Genomic DNA, 11,864 nt, shown 5'->3' with positions numbered 1-11,864 from the left:
TACAACTTCCCAATGAGCTACAATACAACATTAATACCCATTTTTCTATGTAGTGACAGTCATTAGAACTTCCCTCAAGGCATCCGCTCAGGTTTTTTTTCTGCTTCTATTTTATTATTTTAACTTTTTGCCTATGCGTGCATTTGTTTTAAATTCATGGGATACAAACAACATTCGACTACTTATTGCTCATTTAAGTAGCCCCAAGGGCATCAAGAGTTAAGTGCTGTGCAAGACTGGCCCGGCCTGCAAACCTCATTCGATGGAGGTAACATGACTCTCTTCACTGAACAAAATATAGGTACTCCCCGACATACGTCCGCATTCCATTCTGGATGACTGGTCATATCTCAGAATGGATGTATGTTGGGGAATTTCCCGACCAGTGATACTGAAGAGTAAAACAATCCTTTGGTTCTCCTTCTCCGAATCCTTCTCATTCTCTTTGTTGCTGCAGATCCAGAGCACCCTGTGGACTCCACTGACCTCTAAAATCTGTCTGACCGTCAGAATATTGAGTAACAGAATCAGAAAAAAGGGACACAAGGATTTAAAACAAGGCAAAATATCTCAACAAGATGGCCACCAAGGCCAGCTCTCGTGAGATGTTAGCCACCCAGTCAACATGGTGGCCACCATAAATAGGCCTGATTTTCATCGTAATCTTGCAAGTTTTATATTTTACTTTCATTTAAACAAAATTTTGGTCATATGTGCGGATGGACGTACGTCACATAGGTTGCAAGTCAGGGAGTACCTGTAGATTGAACAGTTCTTTTAAGAAAGTTTTCTATAGCTGAGATAAAAGTTGAGTGGAGATGAGGAACTTAGAAACGTCAGATTCAAAATGAGCCCCTGTAGATTTTCAGAGGTTCTTTTCGATATTGTTGATAATTTCTAAAAGCCTTCCTCTTAACTTCTGAAGATTTTCCATCTTATACTTCTAATCATATACTCTTTCTGCATCTCCTAATTTCCTCATCCTCCAAACAACCCAGATAATGCCAGAAAAATAGCATTACCAGCAAGTGGAAGAAGAAACTGGAACCTGGACTTACTTCAGCCAAAATGGACTCCCTATGGATGTTAAACAGGATAAAGAACAATGACCTCAACCAGAAATAATACATCACAGAGGAAATGGTGCAAGACTGACTTCCAGGATGGATGCAAGTCAACTTGTATGAAGAAATAACCTCTATGTACACTAAATTTTAAGTAATAAGAGAACTTTAAACAGATGTTTAAAGGTATGCTTTCACCCAAGACCAATGTCAAGTGGAAGGTATGTCATTTGCCTACCTCTCGCATTAATATCAGTTAATTACCAAAATTAATTTGGTGAGATGGATGGTGGGTTTCCTCCAAGTGCTCTGGTTTCCTCCCATCTTTCAAAACATATGGGGGTTTGGAGGTTAATTGGGGTACATGGGCAGTACTGGCTCATGGGCCAGAAGGGCCTGCTACCGTGCTGTATATCTAAATTTAAAAATTTGAAAGCTTGGACACAATGGCAAATAATTCAAATGTGAAAATTTCTTACAATAAAGTCCATAAATATAATGGTATGTACACAGTGGAAGAAACAGGGATTAAAAAAAAATCAATAGAGATCAAGATTCTAAATTTAATTTGTCTGAATCAACCCTGGAAGTCCCCTTTGAATGATGTCCCACACTAAAAGTCAATTGTTCAGAGAAATATGCACACAATTACCTATAAGTAAACAAACAGCTTTTATAGTTCATGGCTAAAACCTAGAAAGGGATGGGGAGCTATCTCTTAAAAAAAAGACATTAAATCTAGCAGTATGTTTATGTTCTAACGTATAGCCTTATCTGTTTTTGCTCGTCTTATCTTTTTATTTTCTGAGACATGGAGGCTGCAGCAGGTATATTGAGGCACTGGTGATGTATCATGAATGAAGTTTCTGCAAAGTTCTCCAACTTCACTTGAAAGTTAACTGAATAAATATCAATCAATTCACCCAAACTGACATCATCAACAATAACCTACCGTAGAACTAGAAGACACAGCTTAGATTTAGGACAGAGGAGGAACTATTTTTCATCGAGTTTAGTGAATCTGTGGCATTCTCTGCCCAAAGAAGCAGTAGAGGCTGCCTTGTTAAATATATTTGAAACAGTTAAATAGATTTTTGCGTGATTGGGGAAATTAAAGATTATGGAGAAAAGAATTATGGAGAAGAAGATTATGGAGAATAGGTAGAGCCATGAACTTATTAAATGACAGAGAAGGGTCAAGTCTTGCTCCTATTTTCTCGTGTTCACAAATCAGCTCTGCAGGATCAATTGTCATTCACGTGCCCCTATCACTAAAATCCTCCCAAACAATTGCAGTAAAGAACCACCAAGTGAGAGTGGAAAAGAATTATGGCCATTCTCAAATCCTGCTGGGAGTGAAATGGATCATCACTGGGAATATTTGGCCCACGTCCACCAGCCCAACAGAGAATAAACATTCGAAATCAAGTCCAGAAGAAGTGCTCCATCTCACAAACCCACTCAAATAAGCAAGACGTGCCATACTGGATAAGTAGGTTGGTAGTTTCCAGGTCTCTCATTAGCCTCAGTCACCTCACGACAAAAGGACAAGAGCGGAAGCTTGTCACTCTAAGGAGTTAACTAACACTAATGTTAATAGTACTACTGAACCCCCATATTGTATGCTGTGGTAAATTGTACTGATTTGCAAATACTGTTTCATTGATATTTCCAAATGGGATAAAATATGGCTCAGAATTAAAATCTTTTTTTAAAATCTTATTTAGTCGAGTATCCCGCATTTGGGGACATTGCAGGCCGTCAGCACACCCCAAGTGCAATGGGTGTGATAGTACAGATCTATCACCAATGTATATAGTGTATATAGTTACAGTATCTAGACTGTGCTTACAGCGATTGGCTGAGAGCTTAGCCACGCCTACTGTCTGGGCCTTAAAGGGTTGTGTCCCTAGCCAGGTCGGATCATTCCGGACTGGTTGGCCACCTGTGAAGAGCTCCTGTCTTTTGCTAATAAAAGCCTTGGTTTGGATCAACAAGTCTTTGGTTCTTTCGACGAGCTCTACAATGGAATAGCCTCGTCCTGGGAGATCGGCCATCATGACCACCGATTCTCCCCTGCCAGGTAAGTATCGGAATTAAAATCTTGATCCAAAACTACAAAATCATATTCACTCTCAACAGTAAAAGGAGAGGTAAAAAGACCTGTAGCTGTGCTGATATATATTTTTTTCTTCATGCTCTCATGAATCCACTTACAAGGGCCAGTGAAAAATAATGACTTTTTTTAAAAAAAGTAAATATGCACAGTTAAGCTGTCATTAGAATCCAAATGTGTGCAGATGAGAAGATTCTTGTTTCTGTTTTGTCTCCTTAAATAAATGGTTATTTCAATATACTTTCTATTACAGGACACAAGGTTTACATTAAAAGAATAAATAATGTATTAACAACTGCAAGGGATCTTGCTAACATGTACTATTTCTATTTCCATCTAATGAAACAGTGGAGAGTAATGAAGTGAATCCTACAAATAAGTTATGCATCCTAATGGTTTCAATCATTCTACTGATTGAAAATGAGTAAAATAGCATGCATATATACTGCAAGAATGTTGGAAGTTGAATAACATGAAAAATTAAAGATCTCTCTCTCTCTCCAAAACAAATTAAGAATTTATAATTTTCTTCCACACTGCATACCATTTTTGCTCCAAAAAAGTTATTTAAAACGATCGGTTAAGAAAAAAAAATGTAAAGTCAATCTGTGTTCATGAGGTTCTGCACACAAAGACATTTTTTAAAATTACTTTTTACCTTTAAATTGACAATAGGTAGCAAATCAAATGAAGGAGATAAAATCCAAATTAGGATAATCCATTCAAAGACATTTAAATCTGCTGCAGTGGGAGGTTCCAGCCTACTTCAAAAGGGCATCAACTCATCCAGGTGCCCAAGAAGAACTGGGCCTCAATGATTATCACCTACATCTACTGTGTTGAAATGCTTTGAGAGGTTGGTCAGGGCCACAATCAACTTGCACTCAAGTAAAGATTAGGACCAAATGCAACTTGCCTACCATCACAACCATTCCACAGCAAATGCAATATCACTGGCTCCGCTCAGCTTTGGATCACCTAGACAACAGCAACACACCCATCAGACTTCAGGGTATTGGGAGTCCTTGAGGACAGAGGTTGCTTCCTTAAGACACTGCCTCTTTTCAATATTCTAGATGGAGTAGAGACTGATCCCCATGATGGCGCTGGCCAAGTTCACAACTCTCACATCGACTACAGTTCTGCTTTCAACACCATCATACCCTCAGTGCTGGTCAACAAACTCCAAAACCTGGACCCCTGCACCATCCACCACCCCCCCCCCCCCCCGCCCCACTCCCCTGCAGCCTTCCAGATCAGAAGACCAGTCAGTACAAATCAGAAACAACATCTCTTTCTGATGATCAATACAGGTGTACCTCAAGGATGTGGGTTTAAACTACTGCTCAACTCGCTATACAACCATGACTGTGTGGCGAGGCACAATTCAAATGCTGTCTACAAATGCTGATATCAGCAAATTCAGAGACGGAAATGAGTCTAGCGGTGTTGCAACAACATCCTTGCACTCAACATTATCAAAACCAAGGAGCAGATGGTGGAGTTCAGGAACGGGAAAATCGGGAAAACCAGTCCTCATTGAGGGGTCAGCAGTGGAAATGGTTAAGAACTTCAAGTTTGTGGGTGTCAACATCTCTGAGGAGCTGTCCTGGGGCCTCCAAGTTGATGCAATCACGAAGAAGGCTCGCCAGTGAATATATTTCATGAGGAGATTGAGGAGATTTGGTGTGTCACCAAAGGCTCTTGCAAGTTTCTACAGGTGTACCGTGGAGAGCATTCTGACTGTGCAGAACGGTCTAGTAGGGAGGTGCCAATGCACAGGATAAGAAAAAAAACTAGAGAGTTGTGAACTTGGCCAGCGCCATCATGGGGATCAGTCTCTACTTCATCTAGTATATTGAAAAGAGGCAGCGTCTTAAGGAAGCAACCTCTGTCCTCAAGGACCCCTAATACCCTGGCCAGTTAATCTTCACATTGCTACTGGGAAGGAGGTGGAGGAGCCTGAAAACAAGCACCCAGCAGCACATAGGCAGCTTTTTCCCTCTGACATCAGACTTCTGAATGGGCAATGAAGTCACATTCTCTCATTTTTGCACTAATTTATTTATTTTTAAAATGAAATTTTATAGCAATATTTGCACAAAACAACAACTTTTGTGACGTGTTTATGACAGTAAATTCTGATTCTGAAAATGAAACATAATAAATCTACTTAAAATTCTTGTACATTCTCCAAGTACCTTTGTAAAAATGGAAATGGAATTTTTATTCCGTTTCATCTAAAAGGGCTTGATTAAAGAATATTACAATTTTCTATCAATTCTATATATTAAAAAAAAAGGAGTGTCTTTCATATACCATTCAACATTTCTACCCCTCTAGAAAAAGAACATACACAAATTATAATTCACTCTTTATTTTGCATCATATATATGAATTTATTGCAAAGTTCAGTATTCACACCAGAGACCCGTAGATACAGAATCTGGAGCAAAAAATAATAATATGCTTGAGGAACTCAGGGGTCAAGCAGCTTCAGTGGGTGAAAAGGAATTGTCAATGTTTCATGTTGGAACCCTCCGTCAAGACAGAGGGCAGAGGGGAGATTATGAGAATAGGGTGCGAGAATGACAAGATCCAGGAGCTCATTAAATGCAAACATAAGGGACTCCTGAATTGAAAACTCCACCTTGTTACAGCTCCAGCAAACTGGGTTCAAATCAGATTCTGTAAGGAGTTTGTACATTCTGCCTGTGTGGGTTTCCTCCCACCCTTCAAAATGAACAGGGGTTGGATATTAATGGGGTATATGGGCAGCGTGGGCTTGTGTGTCAGAAGGACCTGTTACCTCTTTAAAAAATTTAAATCTGTATGTCACGGCTTGATGGGCATGACCCATTTTGGATTTTTTGACAGAACAAATGATGGGTCAGGGGTGAGGAGGTGCAGCATCAGGATAAAGCCACGCCTGTATCTTGTAGCTGATGACCAGGTTTTTGGCCGTCATCGAGAGGGAGTAGTATTCCCACATTCTAAACTTCCATTTCACCTTGGCATTCCACTCCAGCCAATTCTTGCCACATATCCCAGTTTCTCCCAGCACCTTCAAGTAGTCAGATCTGGTAGCAAAGGGAAGAGAAATCAGAAAGCCAGTTGCCAAAGAACACTGCCTCGTGCTTGCTGTGATCGACTTGGACCCAATTAGGATTACACTACTGATGTCTGTGTGGAGCAGTTACAGGCTATTCTTGATTCCTTCCACAAGTTACAAGGACCCAATGCAATTGATCAAAAGTGATCAGAACAGGTGCTTCCTGCACCTCTATGCCTCCGTTAGCCACATATCACACTTGCAATGAGCATTCAAAAGAGCAACGAAGTTCTGAAAGAGTTCTCAGAAATACCATAACTTAGTTTATGAAGCGAATGTTAAAGAAAAAGTCCATTCTTCTTTTCCATTTCTTGCATTCCTACACTTGGACTTTGGTTATGGATCGCTAGCATTCTAAATTAGCCAGAAAAGACCAAAACATTGAGAGGGAGTGGTCATATTATGCTGTTTTTAAAGATTTTTTTCCCTCTTTTTTTGGAACAGAATTCCTTTTCCATGCATCCATTTCTATCCTGAGTTACATCTCTCAGGCTGTCAGATATTTTGTGGTAATGTGTCCATAGATTGTAAGTAATTATGAATTTAGGATTTTTTTTTTTTAAATTCCCTGTTCCCCTGATATCCACTTGATCCATTTCAGAACTCAAAATTTGGCAGAAGCAGGCAACACACCAAGAGAAAAGTTACTATAGACACCAGTTTCTATAGATTCTGCGCAGCTCCCAGTGACAGGCACAGTAGTTATTTTCTGATTGTTCATGGACTAAGCAGATCACCCACCTGTGCAAGCCAGTAATGCTGTTACTGTTACCCGAGTAACCTTTCACCAAACAATTTTGCATTCTTTGCTTGGCCAAACTTCCACTAAATCATAACTGTGGTTTTTTTCATATTGCAAATCCATTTCCCCAAGGCCAAACAGGACTAAAAGGTAACTTCTTTATGCAGGAGGTCTCAGACAAACGAAACTACCAATGATACATGGCTAAATTTGGAATAAAATGTTTCAGAGAAAAAAAAAGCTCATCTTTTAAATACAAAACCTCAAGTCCTATTATTTGACTACAACCCAAACCTTTTGCAAACTGCAAACATGTACTGTTAATGCCAGAAGAGACCAACACACATCATATTAAAACATTCAGCAGGCATTTGTGGTCAGTTTATGCTCTGAGTCTCGATTCTTTAATTTGAGGAAAAGGACAAACGCAAAGTGTTGATAATTCCCTCCACACAAAAGGTTGGTTAAAATGCACTCCATGGTTGGTCTCATATGAAGAATCGCCTCTTGGCTTAACTACAGGAGGCCAAATGACATCCAAGGAAAATATCCTCCCACAGCAAAATCAGGCACAGCAGTTCTTCCATTGTGGAAATTTTGCAGTTGGTAATGATATCAAACAGATAGGGAGGTCAGTGTATTGTTAAAAAGTGAAGGTAAGAAACTGTGGGACCCATCTAATTGAAACCAAATCTATTGCTGCATTGGGAAGAACCAATTGTAAAAGGTTTCCTCAGAACATCATGATCTTAGCTCCCACATGATGCTGTAAAATAAACACCGTGTATCAAATATATAGGGCAAAAGAGTGCCTCAAGAATTTAAATAATCATTTGAATTTCTGGAAAGAATTAGAATGACCCAGAAAGTGGCATTATTGTATTTCACTCTAAGGCAACAATATTTTCAATTATTAATGGTGAAAAATAGAAGCAATACCAGGCAGCTGAAATTCTCAATAATAGCTTCCATTTTGAAAATCTATCAGTGGAGAATTATTAACCTTGAAAGTGGCAGGAAAGCACCTGCTGCCATTCTCCATCACTGTGGGGTGAGGATAGCAGGAAAGATGATTCCTCACAAGTACTGGCAGATAGTTGACATTAATTTTCATATGCAACTTTGATTAAGCAATTTCACCAATGCAGTTTGAGGTGGTGTAGGTCTTCCTCAGGTGATGGATGCTTTTGTACATACGTACAAGCATTTGTGAGACTAGAGGAATATAACCGGAGCTGGATTTGGCAACTGCTGCTGGGCTACACGCTCATCCAGGCAAGGACAGGGAGGTCTCTCCTCACCTCAACCCCGAGCCACACCAATAGAAGGGCTGAGTCGATGCGAGCAGAGACGAGTGCTGAGAAGACTCAGTCACTGATTTGGAGAGACCAGGTGGCCATTCTTCCTGTGCCTGTTTGCTCTCCCACCACAGCTGTTTCCATGATCTCTCCCAACATTTCGCTTCTCCATGTCTGGGTGACAAACAGTTTTCAGAAACAGTACCTGTTTGTTGCAGCACTGCAATTGATAAATTTTAAAGAACACTTAAAGGCAACTTGCTGATTAGACTGATGTGAAATTCATTTGTAGCTAGTTCTTTACATGATCAGACAGGTAGCTTTTTACTCTGCCCTTTACAGCTGTTCAGGTGGCAGAAATTAACCCTTACAAAATTCCCAAATCACTACCCAAAGATAGGGAATAAAATTTACTCATGGAACTTGCATTTTAAAAAAGTAAACAAACAAAATACCACCCCCAACTTTCATTTCTTTATAGATGCACAGGTGAAGCAATTCAGCAATACACAGAGAATGCAACATTTACCACTAACCAACACCCTCCCCCACCCCACCCCCCCCCCCCATTGCCGACCTCCACCCCCCTCAAAATATACAAGGATTACCTGTAAAAGAAACAGGATGCCTTTCAGATCCTAGTCACAGATGCAGCCAAGACAAGTGTTCATAGAACAAAATGAAGAACACACCAAATGTCATCCTTCCTTTCTTTCCTTTGTACTAATGAAGGGCCTCATTAAATAAATCAATATCAAATAAAAGAGTTCGCACAAGCAAGCCAGTTCTTGTAGCATTTTTAGGTTCTGGTGCAGAAATAAAATTAATGAATTTGCTCAAGCCCTCAAGGCATCCCTCTCCTTTCCATCCATTGCAGTGTCCAAGCAACCAGCTCTTCTTTGCCTCCACACTTCCTAGGGTCCCCTGATTAGAAAAGGATATTATGTTGGCTTTTGCTTAGATGCATGCCCTCAATTATTTCACACTGGCAGCATTGGCACATTAAAAAGCACATCACCTGTGACTAACAAATCAGCTACCTACAAAGGAGAGGAGCTACTGACCTACGTAACATGCGGCTGATTGCACACCAGTTGTACATTAGCATAGACTCTTCATAATTCAAGAGAACCCCCAGAATCAATGAAATTGGACTTGGGATGACTTGAAAACTAATTGGAATCCATGATTGTCCATTAGAAATGTAATAAAATTACTTTTTAAAAAAAAAACAAAAAAAAAAGCCCAGAATGGCACTCTTCTACTTAATTCCAGATTGAAGGTAAACCCTAAACACCCAAAACCTATTTCCAAATTCTCCACTGAGAAGACACATTTTCTTGAAATTTCCTGCCAATCCTTCTCAGAATCTTGTAAACTCTTTAACCAGTCTTCACAGCAGAATCCCTTCTCCCCAAGAACCGATCTCGTACATCTCAATACATTGATTCCAAGGCATCTTTCCTCAGGGATGGACAACACAATGGTTACCATGATCTCACAAAGACTTCCTTGCTCAAACGCCCCTGCAATAAAGAACAACACTATTTGCCTTCCTAATTGCTTGCTGTAGCAACACACTAGCTTTCCACAACTCCTGAACCAACAATCAAAACCTTCTCTGTGCAAACATGCTACCAGCTTCCTACTTTTCACAGGCCATTATTTAATTGTTCTCACCTGGTATAAAAAGTATATTTTCACTGCACTGTCGTCAATCTACCACCCTTTTGCCACTTACATAACCTGTCCATGATCTTTTGAAGAAACTGGACCTTTCTCACAGCATAAATAGAAGTAGCCAAAAAAGCTGGATATCATCATTTACCAGCTTTCTCTCCACTTAGGCAAAGTTACATCCACAAAAACTCAAAATTTTCCAAACTTGACTTTCCCTTCCTGGAAACCATGCCAACTCTGCCTTTCTATTTCTAAATGTTGTTACCATATCTTTTAAAATTCTAGCATTTCAACAGCAAATGATGTCAGACCAAATGACTTAGGCTTTTGCTGCAAATGTTGACGATATGACGTCCACTACATCATTGGGAAGTAAATGTAGATTGGAGTTTCTTCTATGCTAAACGTCAGTATCCAGCACAGAAATCTTCTTCTTCTTTGGCTTGGCTTCGCGGACGAAGCACAGAAATACAGCACTGATTTATCACATGCCTGTCATGTTAATTCTCTATTCCACTACTAATCTGACCCCAGTCTTTTGTCCTCCAATGTAAACTTGGGAGAAACAGTAGCAAACCTACCATGGAGTTATGATGCAGCCCTTAGGACAGTATGTTAATTCATTCGTTTCAGGGACCCACCCCAAGATGCATCTGTATCGCTGTTTCAATGTTTCTCTCCTCCTCCATCCCCCCCCCCCCACCCCCTCAAATTGTCTATAGCAGCTGATTTTTTTTAAAAAACCTCATCAACTTTGGTCTGCACTCTATCACAGACAGCCCTCTGCTTCTCTCCGCAACTTAAAACAGATTTGTATTCTCGCTTTTCCCAGTTCTGATGAATGGTGTTTGACCATAAAAGTCACCTTTGCTAAAGCTGCAAGAGCTTCCAGCAATGTGTTTTGGATTTGCAGCGACTATTTCTTTCAGCTCCAGTTCCCTTTCTTTTCTCTTCCTCCCTTCTCCAACAGTATTACATTTGGTACATTCCAATCAGTTGGCACCATTCCAGGATCTAAGGAATTTTGTAAGATGCATCCATTTATTCTGTAGCTAGTTTTTTTTTAAGAACGGTGTGATTCAGACCATCAGTTTTGGGACATTTATCAGATATTAATGCTCTTGTATAATACTTCCTTTCCTACTGATATTAATGACTTTGTCCCTCAATATTGTTTGACACCAAGTTTCTCTTTGTATCTGTTAGTTATTATGCCCTCCAGAGGAAACAGACAGAAAAGTATTTAATATTTGTGCCATTTCTTTCTTCCCCATTAGAATTTAATTCTCATCTCGAAGACATCCAGCTGTTTTTGTTACTCTTCTATCCAGTAATATCACAGTATTTCAACAATACCAATAATTCCACTTAATGCAATATACAATACACATTAATTCTCCATCCCACAGTGCTGTACTGACCAGCTGCATAATGGTCTGGTATGAGGAAACCAATACCCCTGAGCAGAAAGCCTTGCAAAAGGTAGTGGACACCACCCAGGACTTCACAGGCAGAACCCTCTCCACCATCGAGAACATCCACAGGGAACACTGCCTTTGGAGAACAGCAGCAATCATCAAGGATCCACGTCACCCAGCCCACGGTCTGTTCTTGTTGCTACCATCAGGAAATGGGTTGAGGGGCCACAAGACTCGCACAGGTTCAGGAACAGCTGCTCCCCCTCCACCATCAGTCCCCTCAACAACAAAATCACTGAAGGACCCTTACTTTTGCACTTTATTGATTTTCTTTTCTGAATTGCACAGATTGTTTATATGTATACCCATCTTCTTAAGTACAGTTTTTATACAATACCAACAAGTGGTAATTCTGCCTTGCCTGCAGGGAAAAG

General features: G+C 40.0%; 1 protein-coding gene across 15 annotated transcripts in view; it reads right to left on the bottom strand.

Annotated features, from left to right (window-relative positions):
* LOC138749768 (D-glucuronyl C5-epimerase-like) overlaps positions 1-11,864 on the bottom strand; it is a 75,313-nt gene that overhangs the window by 58,543 nt on the left and 4,906 nt on the right. For 3 of the 15 annotated variants that reach the window (XM_069911597.1, XM_069911594.1, XM_069911598.1), the window contains exon 2: positions 6,191-6,260. The exons of the other annotated variants lie outside the window; for them this stretch is intronic. The gene's annotated coding sequence lies outside the window, so the exon portion shown is untranslated. The remainder of the gene's footprint in view (positions 1-6,190; positions 6,261-11,864) is intronic. 15 annotated transcript variants of the gene reach the window in all.

This window comes from Narcine bancroftii, chromosome 14, assembly GCF_036971445.1.
Source record: "Narcine bancroftii isolate sNarBan1 chromosome 14, sNarBan1.hap1, whole genome shotgun sequence".
Classification (NCBI taxonomy): Eukaryota; Metazoa; Chordata; class Chondrichthyes; order Torpediniformes; family Narcinidae; genus Narcine; species Narcine bancroftii.
Note: the sequence above shows the minus strand (reverse complement) of the source record. Positions and strands in the feature narration are given on the sequence as shown.